General features: G+C 28.5%; 1 protein-coding gene across 2 annotated transcripts in view; it reads right to left on the bottom strand.

Annotated features, from left to right (window-relative positions):
* LOC132952325 (uncharacterized) overlaps positions 1-3,927 on the bottom strand; it is a 32,232-nt gene extending 28,305 nt beyond the window's left edge. For both annotated transcript variants that reach the window (XM_061024604.1, XM_061024605.1), the window contains exon 1: positions 3,634-3,927. The gene's annotated coding sequence lies outside the window, so the exon portion shown is untranslated. The remainder of the gene's footprint in view (positions 1-3,633) is intronic.
* Between the last annotated feature and the right edge of the window lie 20,436 nt (positions 3,928-24,363).

The following is a 24,363-nucleotide window of genomic DNA, read 5'->3' as shown; positions in this document are numbered from 1 at the left end:
ACATATCGTCAACAAGTATACTATTACACTATCAGCTACACATAATATATAATATATAGTAAGACGTGTACACTAGCTGTATAGTGTATACGTACACAATAGAATCTTAACCGTCCCCTTATTTTAAAATGTTTTCGAGAGCGAAATTGTTTTTAATATAAAAAAAAAATACATATTGATAGAAATTCACACTGTTAATATTAGTTAGATAGTACATTTTATGTTTTATTAGAATTCCCTTTTAGTTTTTGTACTTATACAGTTATGCCTTAATGCCTATATTATATTTGATATAATTTAATGTTATAAAACGACCATAAAATATGAATAAGTGTTTTGTGATCATATTGAATGTATTAATATTTAACTGCGATAATAGATAGGTAGGTAATAGGTATATAATATTAAAAGTTGGTGTGTATTTTTTTGAAAATTTTTTTATGTTTCTAATACTAGAGTAATAAAGTTGTTATACCTAGTGTTCGTAATAAATTTGTTCTAAAATGTAATTTTTACAATTGCTTTGACATATTTAAAGACATTTGAAGTATTCATAACATTATCAATTTCATATTTTAGAAACAAATATTTTAGTAGACTGAATTTTTGAGCATTATTGTATATTATATAGTATTTTTTTATTTTTTTGTTTTTACTTATAAATATTGTTTAACGATATTTTTAACTGCATATATAGTTTGCGACTCTACAAGTTCTATAAAGTACCTACTATACTAATATTAATACCTTTATAAATTACTAAATTACAAATTCTGAAATGTTGATTTTAAAATATTTTAACTTTGCGTAATCCTTCTCTGAGCATACCGGTTATCATTTAGTGTGTACTATTTTGAACTCTAGTCAGTAGTCACTTGTCATGATGAAATCAATTAATAAATCTCAGATGACCTGAAAGGTCATCCGAATGTTCCACTGCGGCAGCATCCATGCAGATATATTACTTGGATTTTTAATGAACTATAAGTTTTCGATACAGGCTTGAACAATATTAATACGAGCATGGCGATAACATTGTTGAAGTAATGATAAATCCACATTAGTTTAATACACCTATTATAACATAAATGTATATATATATATACGTGTCAGAGATAAAGACGTTGGGTGGATCGTTACAACGTTACATCTATTATTAAAGATCATATAATATAATAACCCGCGCCGAGTGACCCGACCGAAACGAATTTTAAATTATCGATGTGATTTCCACGGGACATTCATTTACGTGATGGAACGGAAAATTACACGGCGGAATTAGGTTATATATATATGCATGTATATGGTGGCACCAGAGGTGAAAATTTAAATATTATTCTTTTATAATATATGCTACGGACGGCTATAATAGTAGGTAAACGTCGTTTGTTCTTGGTATACACAAACATTTTTTTTTCACCTCATTCTTAGCTGATTATAGTATTAGAGTTTTTAATCCTACACAGTTCGCATCTATATAGTAGGTATAAATGTATAATACGGTATAGTTAAAACGAATAGCCCAAAGACAGTTTCAAACTAATTAGCACGCGTCGAAAGCGCATTGAATTACTGTGGAGAGTAGATGCGTAATGTTTTAAGTTTAAATTCCTTTTGCCCGGGTTGCAAATTGTTGATTACGGTTTTAGCATTTAGGGAATATTTCGTAATCCTATATACAACGAATACGTTGCGTATAATGTATGTGTTGAATACTAAACACTGTTTAAACATAACGAAATAAACTCAGAGTAAACAAATAATGACATTAACATTTTAAATGTATTCACAATGAAATTAATATATATAATATGTAGGTATATATTATACTGTAAATAATTCGCACTGAATAATAATAATAATAAAAAACAATTAACCTTGATAACATACATTTAAGTTCATAGCAGCTCATTACCGTATTGTACTACTGAAGGTATAGTACTGTACCGTAATTACGATAGGTAGGTACTACGTATAGTACCTACGTGGGATATTAGCATATTATTGCATATAAATTAAAATAAATTTATCATAATATGCACATCGCATTCGACTAATGTAATTTTCATTGAAATTGGTATATATATTGTATGGGTAGTAATTATTGTCAGTTGTACAGACTTTGAACAAATTACCAGATGGAAGTTCGTACCTAATTAGAAGTGTCATAGTCACGGAAAAATTCTCAAAAATATACCTCTGGATCGGAAACGATCGTAGTCTATAGCTTTAAGTGCTAGGCCGTACCATTCAACTAAACTCTTAAGTAGTTAAGTAAGTAAGTAAGTAAGTAAGTAAGTAGGTAGGTACGCAGTGCAGTGGATATATTTTATTAGCAATTTCCGAGTCGTCATATTGTTATATACCTAATATTATAATTGGTCAGTAATAGAAGAAAATGCCTACATCAGTACAGCCACCAATTTTCTAAATTGATTAGCCAATGATGTATAATTGACGTCTCAAATAAAAACTATATATTCTACGTATTTATTACTTTTATAACATTAATACTAACTTGTGTTTTAAGGAAAAAATATATTATAATTAACAATAAGACGTAACAAATAGTTTAAAAGGGAACCGTGACGCTTAATATAGTTTTTCAGTACTTGACAATTTTCACACAATATACCTATTATCTACTTATATGGAGAATATATTGTCATTCTGTGCTTTCAAGAATGGCATAGCTCGAGGTATAGCTAGATACCACGGTTGGATATTATACATAATTGTTGAAGACAACGAAATCGTTTCACAATTTTGAACGTAAGCACATTTATATATATTATTATTTTGTTATTTTTAATTAAAATGAAACCTCGATAAAATAAAAATATAATATAATCATAATATATTCTAACATAACTAAAAAAAAAGTTATAATAATATGTACGATGTGACGGTTTTCATCTATAAAAATGCGTTCTGTACGCGGGTCTATAAAAACATTACAATTTTGAAAAACAGCTGATGACGAGTTATATGAACTTCCAATCACTAAACATATTTTAACGAATCAATAGTGAGCTAATGGTCTCTTAAACATGATTTAGAGGCGCCCGATGGGTCCATTAAATTTTATTGAACCATTAAATTAATAAATTTTTCATGCAACACGGCAAGAGTGTGTTTTTTCGTACCTTATAAGTTATAATTTTATAAGTTATAATACGATTTGATAATCTTTTATCGATTTTAAATGTGCATAATGTGTCAATTAAAAGTGTCGGAGATGGTCTGTATAATAATATTATGATTCGATTTCTCGAGATAGGTGTATATTATTATACGAATAATACGCCAATTATAATAATTACTAGTAGAAATATAATAATTACCTATAAACTATTATAATAATAATTATTTATCACGAATGCAGCAGGAACTATCGATTATAGCTGGTAGGTACGATCCGAATCGTTAAAATATTAATTATCCTACCAGCAGTTATGATATCTAATAATTAAATAATATGCGATATAGGTAATTGTAAACTTCTGATCTCACGCGACTACGTCATTTTCTCGTGTATATTTATACGTATATAGGTACAGCTCTTGAACTATATACGTCGAGCACACTTATAATTATTATTAATATTAACGAAAAACGGCCTTAACGATTTACCTGTAACAAATATCGTAGCGTGAGCGCCGTCCGCCGAAAACTCGCGCAGATTTCGTGCAGCAGCAGGAGCAGAGGCAAATACAATAATAATTATAACATTATTATCATCATCATCGATTTTCACGTCGTAGTGCAGGTCGTATCGTAGTGGTCGCCGTCGTCGTTATAACCGAAACGCACGTTACGCGCCGGACCCGTGAGTGCAGCGAGTGCGTCGGTAAAAAAAAAAACACGACACATAATAATAATATAATATTATAAAAGAGCGGCGGCGGCGGCGGCAGTGGCGGCAGTGGCGGCAGCTGTTCGTCAACGGTCTTTCTCGTACACACGTTTTGCCGCGTTCCGGCCCGATGGGTAGGCGGACGGAGGCGGCCGCGGATGGGTGTCCGTTGAAAGGGGCGACGACGACGACGACGACGAGTGGGGAGAGAGAGATACACGTGGCTTATAACGTCTATAATATACTACCTATAGGTCTCTCTCTTCGTTTCCTGATCCTTTCCCTGCAGTGCAGCTCGCGTGTTTTCAAATATTATTATTTTTATTATTATTGCATGATGCCGTTTATAATAATATTATGACGACGACGATGCTCGATGATCTGCAGGCACCGCGGTAGTTGTTTACTGTATTGTGTACTGATGGATGATAGGTACATAAAATATTATATTAAAATAAATGTATTGGCCAAAGTGAAAACGTATACAATAATATTATAGTCCTGATAAACATATAATATCATATAGTAGATAAATATTTTGTTTCAACCGATATTTAACGTTTTATACAATTATTATATATAGATAGGTTATAACACTTATGGTTAACTATAATGTCTACCGAAGTCTCTTCGTTTCCTGATACCTTTCCCTGTGCAGTTCACGTGTGTTCAATAATATTATTATTTTTAAAAATTATTTTATTATATATATTAAAATAAAAGTATCATTGCGAGTGAACACGTACAAAAATAATATAATAATGTAGTCTAACATCTAAATCGTTCTAATAAACATAATATTATAAGATGTCAAATATTTCGTTTGAACCGGTATTCAATGTTTTATACAATTATTATGTATAGATAGGCTCAATATATAGCTCAATATATAGGTACCTAACAGGCTAAACGTTTACCGATGTCTCTCTTCGTTTCTTGATCCTTTCCCGGTGCAGCTCGCGAGAGTTAAATCATTATTATTTTATTATTATTGCATGATGCTGTCATTGCTGCGACCCATGACGACGACGATGCGCGATAATCAGCCGCCACGGTAGTGATTTATTCATTTATTATATTATTATTTAATGATAATGATATATAAATATTGAAGTAAATCTATTAGCACGAGTATAATCATATTCAATACGGCCGTAGTAATAAACTAAATATTATAAAACTTACGGTTTAATTATTCGGACCGATTTTTTAATATGTCTTATACAATTATTATATAGATAGGTAACCTACCTGACATGTCGTAAGGTTAAATTCGACATACCAAAATATTACTCGTACATCTATAATCAATAATATAGGTACGAATACGGTAACATTAGATCGATCAGTGTTGTATTTCCATAATATCGTATTAATATTTAACTTTATGTTTGAAGCACATTGCTTAGGTACATATTTTTTATAATATTATATATTTCTTAAAATAAAATATACATGTGATTTTGAATGTCTATGGTACATAATAAAAAATTAATCTATACTATATAATATACTGTTATTATAATATTATTAGCCACGTAAAAAAAAAAATAACGTTTATTTAGAAGCATCTGCAGCTGGCATTGGCTTCGTTGGTTCATACACGTATTACCGTTTACCGTCTGTATACCTATGATATAATATAGGTACACGACTGCGAGTATATTGATAATTTGCGCGTTCTCGTGTAATATATTATGCATAGAGTACCTACGTTTATTTTCGTTTCATCTGTTCGAAAACAAATATTTATCCATACTGCAGGCAACTACGTATTAATGTACTATTGTAATGGGCACCGCAGAACAAAACTCTACGGTACGAATATTTTCGGTATTTCATAGATAAGTATATACCTGCATTATGACTAATATTATTATAAATGTTATCGTTTTTACGGTAATATTAATTTAGGCTACAGTAGTTATACATTTTTTAATCAACACCATTTTAATAATCTCCTACAGTAACGTCTGCAAGACTAGAGTTTTGATTTTAATGTACCATATTGAGTTCTTCACAATACCACGTCTGTATACCACAAAAACGAAAATGTATGCAACAAGAGGGTTGATTTATTTTCATTAACATTATAACGTCAAAACCGTTTTACTCGGGTTCGAAAGCCGAACACGATTACACGCAGCTTAAAACCTAATACCGAGCTAAACTAGAAAATATTTTCTCCTCCAACGATTAGTTTGAAAGCATTGAAAACCGGTATTTATTTTATTCGGCGTTCACTATTATTAGTATTATAATTGTTATTTATAATTTACTAGTAACTTATATACGTATACATTTGTTTTTAATTCGGTACTAAATCAAATAGCTTGCTCTGATATTAAATCAAATAGTTTGGTTCAAAGATCAATTAATTGTGTAGAATTTGGCCCACTATGGAAAAAATGCGAATTTTACTATCGAATTTATTTTTTTTATATAGTAGGTACCTAATTAATGACAAATAATTTATATTTAAATTTAAATTTTATTTTCAGTAATTAATATTATATTTATTGATTTACAAGTTAATGCATTTTATAGCACATGATGTATGAGTAATTTACAAATTATTTGTGTTTCCAAGATGGTTGTCAGGAAAAAGGGATACGTGAAAAATGGGACCTTATTGTGTAATAAATTTGGACACATTACTAAAATAGTGACATGCCGATTCGGGCAATTCGGTAAGCTATAAAAGCATTCGTTTGGAATTTAAAAATTAGAGTGAATAGTATTTTTCCAGGCTACTTTTGTGAAAATATATAGAAAATCACAAATTGTTTTCCTTTTAAGTAGGCAACAAAACACGCATAGATGTTATTTAAATTATAAGCGTTTTAAAATTTAAAGTTATACTTATATAATAATTATTTATCTCAAATTTATGATTTTGGTATCTTAAAATAAAAACGTATAATGATATTATTAGTTTCAATAAACTAATTCATAATACATGTGAAATTGTCACAACATTGCTCTAGTAAAATTATTATTATAATTATAGGTACTACTGGATGATTTACGAAATTAATTTAGGTACTCTAATAATAATAATAATAATAATAATAAATACGAAAAAAACACTAAAATAATATTAATTATTCATCCAATTAATTTATATGAATAATAAAAATACTAGTTATATAAAAGAAGTTAACAACAATATTGAGCAATTAAAGTTATTTTTTCATCAAATATGAAAATATAAAAATATTACAATACATTGAATTGCCCTGGGTCTTTTAATAACAACAAAGTACAAACATTCGTTATTATTCATTATATAAATTTCTTGGAGTACCCAATGCAGAAACCCAAGTTGGAAAATGTCGTCGTCTACATTCCATTAGTAATAAAAAAAAAATTAGCCTGAACATGATGATCGAAATGATCCATATGTAATACATATTAACTATATTATTTATATACCTAGTCTATGGTGAGGACACATAACTGCATTTTACATATCGGTTCAATTTTAAAAATTATGTACCCACCCCTCACCTTCACCACCATGACACCCGCAGGCAAAACTATTTTAATATTAAAAAAAATATATGAACTTTTTAAAGGGCTATTAAAGAAAAAAAGTTAACAGAGGTCCCCGAGCACCCGTATAAGAAAAATGATTTCAACAGGCAAAAATAAGTAATGAGTTATAACTTATAAGACTAGGTAAATATTATAAGATAACTACGTTGTTTTATACTCAAAAATATTAAATTAAATTAAATACAAAAATGAAAAAAATGGGTAAGACGTCCCCGGGCACCCACAAGTTATAATTGTAATAATTACAAATAAATAAAATTAACTATAACTATGTAGGCATAATGTGGCCCGAGGTCTCCGGCTACCACGGGTTACTTTGTTTTATAATCCGAAAAACATTAAATAAAACGAAGTACAGAAATCGGAAAAGGTTCTCTTGCACCCTTCTGGTAAATTGTTTAAAAATACAAAAAAAATGTAATGAAATTTAGTATCTACAATAATAAAAACAAATATGCAGAGACCCATGAAGCCCGCAGATAAAACTATTTTAAAAATGCTAAAAGATATAATGACATTATGGACAAAAAAAAAGTGTGCACTGTTAGGTACTGTTGGGTAGAAGTTGTAGGCCAGCGCTATAAAGTGTAAAATGGAAAAAAGTTAAATGAACCATGTAAAAAAATATTTTTTATAACGCAAATATTAAATTAATTAAAAGTTACATGCACGCTCGCTGAATATTTTCCGTGATACTGAAATTGAGTGTTTATTTATCTAAAAGCGATATCACTAAATTTTGTAATAACCTGCAGCTACGTGATGTGAAAAAAAATGACGTTCCGTTTCGTAAGATGGACGAAATTAGAACATTTTAGTTGTGTCAAGTGGATAATAATATATGATTATACACACATGAAAGTAAGTCCAGAAAGTTGTACATTTCTCAGAAGTTGCTATGAACTTATCCAGTTTATTATTGAATCGCCCGTGCATTCCAGACGGTTCATTAAATGTATATTATTTGCGGGATAAACCAACAACATATCGTTCTGTTAGTGCGTGTGGCCGTGCTCGGTCAGTAGGTCCGTCAGGGGTGGTGTCTGAATCATGATGGAAACACTGGAAACAAAGAGATCTAAACGTTAATAGTTTTAGAAAAATATGCTCATATGTAGGTATTTGTTTAAATTTGACAAATGGGGTTCAAAAGATTCGTTTTTTAGGATTATTTCGACGTAGGCAATATTATAATGTGTGACTTGCGTACCTATCGCTCTGTAACCACATGTGTTGTGTGCGTGGTGAATGTCCATAAGACGTGTGCATGAACACCTATCCAAAAGACACGACTTCCACACGCACATAATACAGTGTTTATTGCGTGGGATAACGTTTTTTTTTTCGTTTATTATTCGCTAAAAGTATGTAGGTTCCTACGTTTTTACTATACCATACAAGATTAATCTATTTATCAGATAAGACTTTAGAAAATAGGTTTGAATTCATCATTAATTGTACTTCAGAACCGGTTTATATTTTTTTTCGTTTATTTATTTTACTTTCATAAAATAAAATATGTTTTAAATTTATGAAATTACTAGTTATCTAGAAATACAATTCAAAGGAACTTAAAATGTAAAATATATAGTTTTTTTTGTATTAGAGTTAATGATCGACAAAATAATATGTGTATGTTTTGATACAAAATAATGACCATTTGCGATCCCTCTAATAGTCTAATTTGAAATTATACCTTTATAGAATTAATAATTTCTTAAGATACCTATCAGATTTAATAATTAGTTATTTTAGTTTTAGTTAATTAATTGATTGTTTACATTCCCTGTAACATATTACATATTATTATAGTTATATATCAGAAATGATTGTTAGTTATTATAGTAAGATATAATCCAATTTATTTTTATCATTTTAATTTTGATTTAATTATTTTACATTTATAAGAAGTGAACCGACAATCTTAAAATATTTAAGCAACCATTATCTTTTCTAATGGTATTTAGCATTTTAGTTAAATATAATTGTTTAGACATCTTAGCAACCAAGTTAATCTATACAGCCATACAAATTACAGGATATTTAAAATTTAATGTGATACCTAGTAGTTTTCAGTATAAGTATGATATATTTACATTAGCAAATAATATTACGTACACCTACCATTCATATTACCCACCTATATGAAAACGATTTAGAATATTAGTTTAGTCTAAATGAGTTTGATATTTAAAATTTTTATATTTATTTTGTATAATAAATAATTTCTTAGAAACATTCAATTATTAATAAATTATTTTTATGGATTTTTAACCGACGATAATATTCTCCATTTCAACTAAACTACGTTTCAACATTGTCGTTCATGCATTTATGTATACCGTTTTACTACCGTTAATGTATGAAGGAGTATTATATAATAATATTACAGTTAAATAAATTGCAATAATAATAAATTGTGCAAGATTTTTAAAAATTGGTGATAAAAGTTATTAAATAAAATACTAGAAAATTATTGGATTCCTATGCACACAAAAAATACTTCAGAAAAATACTTTTACTATTTTTTAGGCAATATATGGTTGTTATATAACCTATGCGATGTTATGTATGGGTAAAAACTAAAATGTATGATTAAAAAAATTTTTTTTATCTACCAAAAAATTGTTTAGAGCTTGATTTTTTTTCTTCCAAAATAAACGGAAAATAAAAATAAATACATCATTTATATTAAATATTTTAAGAATATATTATTTATCGGTATATGAACTTGAAGTGTCTCATATTCTCAATCAACGACATTTATAATTTATTATATTTTTTTGGGTTATACTAACTTTATGTGGCGGTCTGGGATGATTTTGGATCATTATCAACATAATATTATTTATAATAATAACACAAAACACTAATTTATGGTATTTTATATTTATTTTAATTATTAATTAACTTATCCATTGGGTTGATATTTATTTTTAATTTTGACACTGTGACGTAAGTGTATATTAAGAAGATCACTTTTTATTTTATCGGGCGCAACTTACTATAGTCTACTCCTTTTCCCATGGCCAAAATGTATAAAATAAACAATAATATTTAAGATCTAAAGCAGTTAAATTTTATCCGGAATAATGTTTATCATCATTTTTAAATCGTTTGGAAATAGATCTAGTAACAGTATGACTATTGTTCACGAAATATTATTGCATATTTTAAAATGTACATTGTACATTATAGGTACCTACCTCGGGCTACCTAGATTATATTAGGTACCTATACCTACTATAACACTTCAAGAAACATAACGTAAAAGTGTTAGGAACTTGTTAGAAATGAGCGAAGTAAGCAAATTCTATTTACGAGTAGGTACGTCTGTATAGTCCACCTTGACTCAGACGGGTAGCCGTAAGGACGATAGTATAATAATAATATTATAATGATTTACTATAACGTTCGTTATTGAATAGAATAAAGTCAACAGTGTTCTGCTATTATTCATTTATGTTTGTTTTACAACGTGTGCTGTGTTAAAACCTGTTGATACAATTATTTTATAAAATATAATAATACAAAATTATATATTGAATGACCTCAGCGGAAAAAAAAAACAATATGAACTATATTATTGGTATATAATATTATTGGTGTATCGATACCGTATTAAAAGAGTATAAACCTATATTATAATATGTAGCTGGATAGGTACCTCCTATATCGGATATCAACCGACAACCGTGTATAAATTTACTATAGGCATTATTATTATTATTATTATTATTTTGTTAGGTATACATACGAATTACAGTTTCCTGGCTTGAACAAAAACGCAGGTACCTACATCCACCATGACCACGCGTAAAATGATAGTCGACAATATTATTCATTGTGATGAAATTCCAAAAATTCCAACGTTTCGGAAAGATTAAAAATAAAATAAAACAAGACTTAAAATCACTGATTATAAACAGTAATGTCAGGTACAATACTCTTCGGTTATTGTCGGTTTGTCATACACGACGATAAGTTGTTCTCGAGAATTGGTTCCAAGTTGTATAGTTACTCTGCGCTAGAATAACACTTTCACAATACCTATAGTTGTTCATATGCGTATGGATATGCAGATGTTAATTTCAGTACACCTTAACTGTACAATTTTGTTCGAAACATAAAACTTTTATACTTTTGTAATGCGCCTTGTATTGTCAATCTATGTTCTTATATAATATATAAAATTAATAAATATAAATTATATAAAAGAACTTTTCCTGATTCATCATCGCCTGAGTCGGAACCGCTGAAGGCCAGAGGCTAAGATATAATAATTGTTTTCGTACTACACACTTTATATTAAAGTTTGAGGTACCGTGGTGGTTTGTTTGATAATTATTAGTATTAGGTATTTGACTTATCGATCAATCGAATAATTTTAATTTTTAATTTTATAATCTTTTAAATATTGTATCTATAAGTAAAACTTGTAAAAAATGACTCATAATAATAGTTATTATTAATGTTTAAAACTCTTATCTATCTATTTCACAATGTAACATCAAATAATTTTTCAATTAATGAAGAAAAAACTGTAAAAAAGTTACTAGTTATTACAGGCCGTTACACACTTTTTAATTTCGTATTTGACACTTAGCATTTTGTACTACACAAAGTTTGTCGTACTACGCACAATTTTAGTCCCTGGCTGAAGCTATTAGACATCAGTATTACATTTGGTCAGTAAGTTTCGTTTTATGATGTAAAGATCCACTAAAAAAGGATTTATCGAAATTCACATGTCTTTAAACAAGAATTTTGAGATTGACGGTGGAAACTGAAGTCTGTTTTGGTCATGAATGGTTGTCATTGGTTAGGTTAGGTTATATAATTATAATAATAATAGTAGATGTTAGTATTTTTTTTGTATATTAATGCTATTGGGCCGATGAGCTAAAATCTGACATCGTACCTTAAAACTTTTTATAGGACAGTACTACAACAGTAGGTACCTACTCAGAAACAACTTAATAAATTAAGCTTATCTAATAAATAATAATTATAATAGTAATAATAGTAATGATCAAAAGGCAATCTCTACAAATGATATAAAAAATATTTTTAAAAAACGGTAGACGGGGGAAGCCGAGCTATTCAGCTAGATTATAATATATTATATATCATTCGTATTCAAATATAAAATAATTAAATTATGAACGTACAGACAGTTAATAAAACTATCATTATAAACAATAAATTCTAAATTGAATATTGTATTATTAAGCAAATGATAACTATATAATAGGTTATAAACTTATAACTATAACTCAATAAGTATACACGGGTGTGTGGGTGGTGGGTATACTGGTGTTGTGTACAAGCATAATTAATTTCTAAATTATTTGTTGCTTACGGAATATATTATACGTGTACTTAAAATTTAAATAATAGATTACACACAGCGAAACACGTAAGTATATATAGTCGTACGATATTATCCAATTTAAAGCATAATGCACCTGTACGACTGTACGACACGCAGCTTTCGTATATCATTGGATTGTGTACAATAATATATTAATATGTAATAATAATACGAGTAATCCCGCAATGAATTTATAAATCCACGTAATAATGATTGACGATTGAATTCGAATGCAAACAATTCCGAACAGTTTGCCAAACACGCCTATATAGATACATGTATAGGTATTACAATAACGCAAAACGAGTAATTTTTCGATTTTGCCGGTTATGAAGTGTTTATACATATATTAACAGCCTGGCATGTAGGTAGAGAACAGGTAGGTATTATTATATAAACGCGATGATGAATAAACGTTCGCGCATTGAACGTTGTACAAACTTACAGATTTTACCTTGTGAAAAATGTGGGTGGTTATAATGATGATTAACATCTTGAGTATTTATTTTCAAGGCCATAGAAAAATACGAATTCTAAACGATCGGTATACATCTCTGCAGCAACCGATTCCGTGTGACCGTCTATAATTATTTAAATGCAATGAACATTGAACACTTAATAGTCATTATATTAATATTGAAATGGGTTTGCACTTTTGCGGGCATATACCATAGTTCGTGTGTGTGGTACGTTGTACGTATATACACACAATTAATACATTTCGTGCATGAAGTAAAACACATAATACGTGTAAACTCTATAAACTTGACACTGGCTTATTATCATTGTTATCAAGTATCATCCCACCCAATGGCCATTGTTGCCGCAGGTTTAATTAATAAAAAATAAAAATGTTCACTAACGAAACTCTAATACGTCACTAAGAAAAATACACAATATTTTTCGATGGAAATACCGTGTATAACGTATACAGGTATTACCGCTAACCTACCTGACTTTATATTATATAATTGGACACGGTTTGCGTTTGGGTGGATTTGCAGAAATTACAATGTGTTTGGGAAATTTATCATAATCCGTTTGGGCGAGTGATAAAAAATTTATTGTCGTGGCTTGGCGTTGTGCGGTGGCTGCAATCAGTCACTCCGTGATCTGATAGTAAGTAACGGCCGCCACTACTAGTGTTACTGGATGGGTAACCACCCGGGTTCATAGTGGCAAAAACCTTGCCACACATACCCGTGTTGCTAACCAACCATTCCAACCTTACCAGCCATACCAACTCTACCAACCGTAACCCTTAGAAGGTAGCTAATGGCATATATTTGCCGGGATCAAGACCAATAAAAAATAAAAATAAAAAATATTCACCCATACGCATGACGCTTATATTTATATTTTTAGAATTAAATTAATCAGAATACATAATATTATATTGTGTATACGATTTTTAGATCATTTTATGTTCTAGTATTTTTATGTTTATTTAAAAACGTTTGTTCAAAATATTGTTATACCGAATATAACAATAACAGCATAATATTTTTCATTTCACACACACTTGCTAAATATAAAAATGGATTTTCAGAGGTTGTCAATTTCTATTTATTGTTCCTCGTTTATAACATTTAAAAATGATTATTAAAATCATAAATTATTAAATAAGAATCATATTATTATGGTAAATACAATTTTTTGTTAGTAAATGGTAACGTTTGTTTTATGTTGAACCCATGTGTAACAAATAAGGAATCAGAACGTGTTGATACATTGTTCTTATAAATTCCAAAGTCTTCAGATATCTACTTAACTTAAAATAAAAAAATAGGTATTACATGTTCGGTTGTTGAGCACTGCGACGGTTCTTGGTTTGATGTACCTGATGCAGTTACGTTATCGAAACTTAATTTAAATTTATTATGTAATCGGTAAATAAAGCTACCCATTATTAGCTAATAAAAATGACCTACTCAGCGACGGTTATGTTTGTTGTTTTTTTTTACTTATTTGTAACGTAGGTAGGTACTAAACATATCGATTGTAGCCTGCGGGTTCGCGTAAATGGTATTTGTTAAAAACGTTGTAAGTCATTATAAAATAAAAAATTGACTTATAGTATGTATACACTGGCGGTAAGTGGATAACAATATTGATTTCTAACGTGCTTAAATTAAGTGGATCGATGAAGAAACCGTTACGATAACAGTTGATTACATACTTAATTAACTTACCAATATATACACGCCAAATCTTGTACAATGTCAAATAATAATTATTATATTTTCATCATTTAGACATTTTGATTTTAGTATTTCTTGAGTAGGTACGCATTTATCGAACACATCGAGTCTTGTCCAAATGCAACTACACACGGTTCTACTGTTCTAGGCTGGGGTGACTGGTTAGGGTACCTATCTTCGTTTTTTTTATTCTTCAATTCAACGAATAATATAGTATACTAGTATACAAATGCCAGGGATCTAGTAATATCGCATTATCTGCACACAATACAGTTGTGGTACGACCATAGAGTAATACAATATAGGACTCTCTATGGGTACGACACCTGAAATACATTTTTATAAGATATACCTATTACTCTATGGATACACCATGATTGTCCATTATAACTCGTATCTTTAATGTGATATTGTAAAATTATGATGTTGAATTCGCAAACTAATACATATATTTCCTGGAACTAGTTACAAAAACCGACATAAGTGGTTATTAATAAGTAACTTAACCAAACCTAACCTTACCGGATAGAAAAACGTGAAGTTCGACAGTGGAAATGCAGCTTTGATATTGTCATAATGTTATTCATCGATTATTGCAGCCGTGTTACTGACTTATTGTGTGAAATGTAATAAGACGTTCAACATTCGTTTTGACGTCCTAAGGTCAACTTACTGTCGGAGACGAGAGTTTCCGCAAGTCTAATCGTTACCTATTTCGATAGTTTAGTTGATCCTTCGAGAGGTAAGTAAATCGTTATTGTGTGTTGGTACTAAATGAATCACGATAAGATCGTATTTTAATCACAGAATAAGTTTAATTTAATCTAACTTGTGTGGTACAATTGCGCGTCGTACAGCCGCGGACTTTTAGAAAATAAGTATTTACACTGTCGGCTGTCACACGATAATATAATATTAACTCGAAAATTTATAATAATATTATTTATTTTTCATTAAATGCATGTCGTTCATATTTGATGCACATCTCTTTGATGAAACTTTGTTGTGACCAAATAATATTCGATTGACAAGATTGACATTATTTTCTTTGAATAAAACCTTTACAATTTTACTACTGAAAATTAACTATTTTTAATCGAAAGATTTTTTATACATTATACGATTTTATTCGTCAACAGATTATAATATTCGTTCTCATTTTCTCGGAATCGTTGTTCATAAATAATTTGAATATAGTTATTGTCATATTGAAAATTATAATAAATATTATTACAAGCGAGTATGCAACTATTTAAGGGTATTTGTAACCCTTGAGAATTGTTGACGTGCAGCGGATCAATTTAAAATTCACGATATTTTCAAACTTTGATGATTGATATTCAACATAATAATGATTTGAACTTATTTCCCATTCTTGCTACATAATTAATTAATTTATAAGCAATAATTAATTGTGATGGTCGATAAAACAAATTGTATTATTATAACTGCGTACTGCTCTTAACGCGTACGAGAAACTACTGGATTATGCTGATACGCATTTAATGCACATAATATCATATTATCATAATAGTAATTTAATATAGGTCGCAGCATAGGATGTTTTCGGTAAATTCTTAGACGAGTTGCATACGATTATTAAAAATAAAATATTTTATTGCAATCAAGGCGATCGAGTCGGTGTACAGACAGAGTGAAAGGTACGGTATTATAATATGCCACATGTACAATCATTATATGTGTATACATAATATATATATATCTATATATGTTATAAGTATTGTGGTGGAAGATCTTGAGGTACAGCTGGGAGATGGATCGACCTTGGCCAAAATTCGAGGTCGGACTGGTTAAATTCGTACTTAGATACTGTTCGTGTATGTTTAGTGTACATGAACTGTTCTGATATGTAGTAACAACATTTATCTAATATAATATATGACTTGAAAAGAATTAGATCGATTATTATTATTATTATTATTGTTGTACCAGTACCACTGCTGCTGTTTTATTTATATTATAAAGTATAATTTAAGAGTTTTCAAGAATTCAATTACTTTATCTCGAGGGGGAAATACACCGGCTGATTATTTTTCAACGTTATTTCTTTACGAGTAAACATTTTCCTAAAAATATTCTGCTTCCGATCACGAAATTCGATATTATGATATATATTTGGATAATATTTGAAAACTCTCAAAAGTTGATGGTGGTTTACCGGTTTAGAAACATAATATTATGAGGTGAACACAAATTATTAGATTGAAAATGCAGTTAGATTTGCAAAATATTATATATTATTTGTGTGTATTATGCGTTATCTACACATTAATATATTATACTTTTTTGATTTGTGTCAGATTTGTTGCATATTATATTATTATTGCAATGCTGCAGTTACTCCGTATACATTGATTTGATTTTTGAAATTATGATTGTATACTATTTATATAAACGATAATATATTAAATAATATTTGTTTTAAATATAAAACTGAAAGCAATAATAATGATAAATAAATTTATTAAAAAACAAGTTTTATATTGCCTATCTGAAATTTTAATATTTTACATCGGTTAAAGTTTAAAGAGGTTTGGAGTGAATATTGTAAAATATATTATGCTCCAAATGGTTAATTACGTCTCTTAAATTTGAGCTAATAACTACGTAAGTACATTGGTATACATTACTATATATTATTCATTAGTAATAAATTTAATGATCGTGTAATTTCAACATCACACCTCGCCCATCGGTGTTTCGTCAGTTAAAAAATATTTTTTACTTAATTTTAATACCATGTTCGTAGTAGCAATACAAATTTATCTGAAAATATAACATGACTCTTCATGACAGGTTGTAAATGCTTATTAATATTTTTTTTAGCAAAATATCAATTTACATGAATTAAACCAGTTCCGGGGGGGCCTGTACATTAAAAAAAGTTACATTGGAGGTATTCCACTCAGCTGCTGCCAAACAAGTACGTTCACCTTATCTTTGTCGCTATTAAACACAATTTAAGTAATTTCGGACACCGCATATTTTATTTTCAGATGAATCCATTCAATTAATATTTTATTGTAATAATTTCGATAACAGCTAACTTCAGATTTTGTAGAATCGAAAAAATGCTGTTTTCGTTTTGAAGTATAACTATTTTGGACCTCAGCATATTATGGTTGAAATAAACTATATAAAAAGGCTTTAATACATTTTACGTTAACCATGAACTATACATTTTTTAGTCAGATAAAAAATGTATAGATCTTCATATTTAATGATACATCATAATATATTGGTATAGAAAATAATTGTTTAAAACATAGAGAAACCTATACACTTTTAAATGGTTATACCTATAACCGGACAATAAGTAATTTTTTCACTATTCACTCACCTTAGCATATAAAGTCAGTGTGATATTATTATTGTTTTTAATCTTAAAGTAAAGAAACCCACATAGGTCACGTAAAATTCGATAGTCATAAAAGGATACAGCTGATTTTCAAAAAACGTATTAAATCATTACGAATAAAAAGTTGTTCAATGACCCATTTAATATTTTTAACAAAACCTTGTCCAATTTTGAATAAATATAGTGAGTGTTCTGTTTGAATAGTTTTTTACGCGTTGATTTATCATCGCTTTCAAATTTAAATAAACTCGCTCAAGTGGCCAAGCTCACAAGTCATTCACCCAATCCTGGATAACTATCATTAAAATAGTTTTCGATATATTACATAATACATAAATACTATGAATAGTTTTATTTTGAAGTTGTGGACTAACCTTATATTATGTGTTTTGACTTTTGATTTAATTTTTATAATTTATTTGTAATCTCATAGAACATAAACCGAATTAGGTGGTTAAACAATTTTAATAAAAAAATAATGCTAGAATTAACTCACACAAACCTTCTGATTGTAGCTGAACCGTGTGAGTTAAATAGGGTTTAGGACTTTGGGAGAATAATTAACTAAGCGCACAACTATGCAAATTTAAATAATGTAATTATAAATTACAAATCTGATAACAGAAAATATAATTAAGTACCTAGTACTAAAATTGAAGTTGTTGGTAGTATTATCTTTAATTTAATAAATAAATAAATAGTAATATTGTATCATTGTTTAAAGATTATATTTGTTAATATTCTTACATTATTTTAGTTTTGGTTATCTCTTTAGTAAAGAGTAGGTTTAACTGATATTGGCAATATCATATTGGTATTTTTTTTTTTGTCACATGTTAACTCAAATTTGATGAAATGTGTAGGTACATGGAACGAACATATTACAGTCTTCTTAATTCATTTTGCAATTTTTCGTAATTGCATGTGATTAAATATACTAAATAAACTAATATTTCATTGATAATTTTACAATGTAAAAATAATTAGGCATGATATTGTGAGTATTTTTTCACTGTTGTTTTTTTTTTACAAAATTCACTAGTTTAGAAGAATCAATCAGCCAATTACTAAGTAGTACCTATAATTCCGGGTTGCATAAAAATTGATTTATTTAATAGTTCTCTAAAATATAATGGGTCAACCATGGGCTACAAAATCATGTTTAAGGGACCATTAGGTTATTTTTAATTTATCAAATGTTTAGTGATTGTGTTTGTGTATGTACTATGTAGCCAAGAAAAAATGTATACAGTGAAAATATTATATTGAATATTCTAGGTTCTCGCAGGGAAAAAAATTAAGGATATAAAACTATTAAAATTTATTCTGAGATTTTAATAAATTTTACTATACAATTTTTACAAATTTCGCATTGCGATTTTTACATAGTTTTAATGTAATTAAATCGCACGTTTATAGTTAGTAAGGCATGTCTTAGGATTATCTTGTATGGTATTGGTTGATAATTTAGTTTGACATGAAATCGATTATGATGAGACTGAGTAAAATGTTTGATGATTGTAAATTAAGCTAATGTTTTTTTTTAAAGATCTATACAAATATCATATTATACCGGTACTGTATTAATATATTGTTCAATTATACGTATATTTTTAGATCATATTATTTAGCAGGTACTTGCTAACTATAATGTACTAAATTATTAATTTTAAACGTTATTCAAATTTCTTTGAATAAAAATATGTTTTAATTCGTTTACAAGTACCTCAACAGATTATTGATGGATGTTAGACTTTCCTGTGACCTTATCTGTAGTTAAAAATCGCTATTCACTATGATCTAGATCAAGGTTTTGTTGGGTTTAACTTTGACACTTGAAGGCAACCGCATTTTAGTTTCACTCAAAACAAAACATAAACTGCAGTCAATAGTCACTTATCATTGACTTTGAATATTATGAGATATTATTCAACTATGGTCTATGTTTTTATCCAAAACGACAATATTTAGCATTTTTTCGTGTAATTTTTAGAATAATTGTATTTAGCTTATAGTCAACGAGTGTTTTAACGAAAAAATAATATCATTATTCTATACTATCGTCTATGGCTTAATATAAAAACTTATACATATCGTGGTCTCCAAATACTCAAATAATACAATCTATGAGCTTATCAAGGTTTATTCAAATATTATATGCTGTTGAAATAATATACTATATAGTTTATAAGTATATGTATATTCACCATGTAGTATATAATATGCATATGTTCTGTATCTACATAATTCAGTGTCCTTATTCTTTCATATAATACAATATGTATACACCTTTCAATCAACAGCTGTCTGAATACCTGCACGTATTTATTGTTATTGTCTATTTGTATTTGTTTTTATACGTACCTATATGTATATAGTAGAATTTTATTTACATGATTGTCTTTTCAAATGGGCTTTTCTAAGTCATGAATTTCAGGAAAAATGTTTTGTTTGAATTTACTGTCCTACTACTGTGGATTATAATTATTTTAAAATATACAAATTCCTTCCCTATCCTGAAAAACTGCTACCTGTAATATAGTCCGTACATTAATCTATTAATTATATAATATCATGTGTATAGAGGTACCCAGTACAGTATGTATACAGTATTCTAATAAAATCCATAAATTCCCAATACATTAATATTATAATATGTTGATTAGGATAATTAATGGTAAATATAGTTAAAATACACATTCATTAATTCTAAATTCCAATATGAGCAAATAATGAAGTCACATTTTTTTGTAAATATGTCAAATCGTAGTCTATACTTATAAAATAATAACGTTTAAAATGGTTTTGAAAACGTTGTTTTTGACAGAAAACTATAAAAATTAAATACAATTTTTGTATTCTAAGAGGTAATTATGTATATTTTAAAACAAAATTTTATGAAATTACAAAAAATATAGCAACCTATAATTTTTTATTACATCAATAAGCTAGATTTATTATTAGGTAACTATTAAGTACTTGTTTTTTTTAAAGACGATTAGAACATTAACCTATACTTGTTTGGGCTGTTGTGTTTATAAATGCATGCAAATACTGCGTTGTAGATACATAAGATACAGATTTAATAATATACTCGAAAATTCAATAAAATCTTGGTTTAGTCCCCCGAGTCCGTAGGTATTATGCGCATATATAGTGATTAAGTGATGACTGAGGAATGACAAAGTATAAATTCTATACGGTCATTATATTTTATTATATTGCTATTCATATTTATTGGTTATGATATTTTTGGAAAAATGTTATATTTAAATTATACATCTAATTTTTATAGTAAATTATTATTAACCATTACTTATTAGTTTATCATCAAATTGGTTGACTTTTAATCTAACCTAGTGATTAAAAAACAGTTCGATGCATACATTAGTGATACAGTAATTGTATTTTTAATATGACACACAAATATATAGAGATTTGTAATTTGTGTTTTGACTATTTATATTATGTTTAGCAAAATCTAATAATAACAATAACTTAGTACTTACTTCAAGCATACAAAAAAAAAGATAAAATACAAATAATTATTGAATGAATAATGTCAACGAAAAACATAATAATTGTCATCCTTTGTTTTTTCTAATTTTACTGACGATTAGTTTTTAAACTTGGCGAATTCTGTGAAAACTGATAACGCTTAAATTGACTTCTGTGAATGATATATTATTATTTATAATATTTGTTTTTAGGGCTCACAAAACAGAATAATATAATATTAATTGTTTGGTTTTTTTGTCATTATATATTATTATAATATATTATACTATTACTGCAGACGGCACCGAGGGGCGATGCCTGCACAGATATTATTACTACACTTTGCCGTTATTAATAAAAATTTTCCATTTTTTCGTCAGACAATTCCGGGCGAGATGGTTTCCGATGAAAAACGACGAGTCGTTAAAAACGAAATGAATCGGAAGGATTCCGTGTCCATACTTCGATCTGATTGAAAACACACGCGTGCTAAACCGGAAAGGGTATTTTGCATAAACGCGATCGCAATCTGTTATTGTGCGGGGTGGAAAAAAGTGCATACAAGCTCCTCGTGTTAGAGTCGAATAAAGGGTTTTTTTTTGTTTTCCCGATGAAATGACCCAGCAAGTCCGACTGGAGGGGAAAAAATAACACAAGCTCGGCACACGTTGGATTTTGCGGTTTTCTTTTGTGTTAAAAAAAAAAACGTGGTGCATGCGAATTTAAAAAAATAAAAACAAAAACCGCTATATTAAACAGTTTAACTCCCAAACGAATACAATTGTATACCGTTTATGTATTATTGGATTAGACGAGCTTCAGTGTTTTTCTCGTTGGGTAATTGTTTGTTTTGTGTAAGGTCGAAATGTCGAATCATGCATTGAGGGTTGTCGATATTGGAACGATTTTTTTCAAATCATCGTGTTCATCCATGTAATATAAAAAATTATGTTGTTTAGAATTATTATTATTAAACGAAATGTAAGTGCTATGAAAATATAATTTAAAACATCAGACATTATCAGATGACAATCCAAACAATCTATGATCAGTTCTAAAATAATAAATAAATCCACTAGGTAAACAATTTTAAACAGTATTTTGTTTAGGTGTTAAGAAACCTTATCGTTATCGTGGTATATACATTTATGAACAGCAACTTAAAATATTTAGGTATATTATTTCAAACTATTTTTTTTTTTTTTATATAATTTAGGAAACTGTATTGTTTATTGAAAGTCTTAAAATAAAAAAAATCTCATTTTTTATTTAAATCTAATTTATAATATACGACATTGTTCTCTTAAGTAGAATATAAGAAACCATTTATTTCACCTATATTTGTTTATTAATATTTAATACGTTGTATATCACTTAAAATAATTTAGTAAAATAAGTATATTAACAGTAATTTTATATAAGTACTGCAGGCTTGGTCTATACATTTAACGAAGCACACAAAGAGAACCACGCGTCCCTAGGGCCCACCGTTAATTTACCAAGTATAATAAATATTTGTTTCGCATTCAGAGTGAAGCTATATTTTGGTTTTATACAATAAAGCGATAATTTCCAGACGAACATTTTTTAACATAGTAAAAAACCTCTAAAGTTATATTTAACGACTATGGAGAAATAATTTTTCTAATTTCTCGGCGACATTTGAACTCTAAAATATGGAAATAAATAAATTTAAAATCAGTGCTATAATTGCTTAAAAAATTTAAATAATTTTTAAACAATATTCAATTGCTTTTTCACTCTAGCTATCCAACACTCAATAACCTATTGAATGTGATAATACATATGTATTATTATTTTTGTTAGTTTTATTATTCATTATAACGAATTTTATAAAATTATGAAGACTTTCGTGAAATAAAATATCAAGATAAATAGATTCAAGGTACAATTAAAATATTTTATACCAAGCCGGTGTCATAAATAATTTCTGATTTCAAAATTGGTAGGATAACCTCTACTCACCTGTTCTTACTATTACGCGTAGTATAAAAAATAACGCTTTACGTGAATTATCTTTTGAACTTCAATTTCTAGCCAAATCTCAAATCCAAACTTTGCGTTCGCCAAAACCCTCTTATATACATAATCAGAAATGACGACCTGTTTTATTGGAAAATGTTAGTTTGCCGTACAATAAGGATTGGGGTAGACGGCCGACTTATAAATAAATCATGAATTATACTGTATAGAGGAGAGGTATAAAAAATGGGTCAGCGAAATACCCTTGGGCTAAGAAAATAATGAAATACACGCGGGTTTCGTTGGTTTGGCATTAAGTTTAGTTTCTCTCTCTCTCCCTATTTTGTTGTATAATGGGCTTCTATAATTTATACGAACGATTCATCTCCATAAGAGTGAATTTCCTGGTTAGATTTCCTTACCCTTCAATATCTGTAAGAACAAATAACATCCTAATACATTTTTTTTTCATATAACAATTTATTATATCTAACCCAGATTGGCTGAGTTTGGA

The sequence above is a fragment of the Metopolophium dirhodum genome, chromosome 9 (assembly GCF_019925205.1).
Source record: "Metopolophium dirhodum isolate CAU chromosome 9, ASM1992520v1, whole genome shotgun sequence".
NCBI lineage: Eukaryota > Metazoa > Arthropoda > Insecta > Hemiptera > Aphididae > Metopolophium > Metopolophium dirhodum.
The sequence above is the reverse complement of the archived record's forward strand: the minus strand, read 5'-3'. Positions and strand labels throughout refer to the sequence as shown.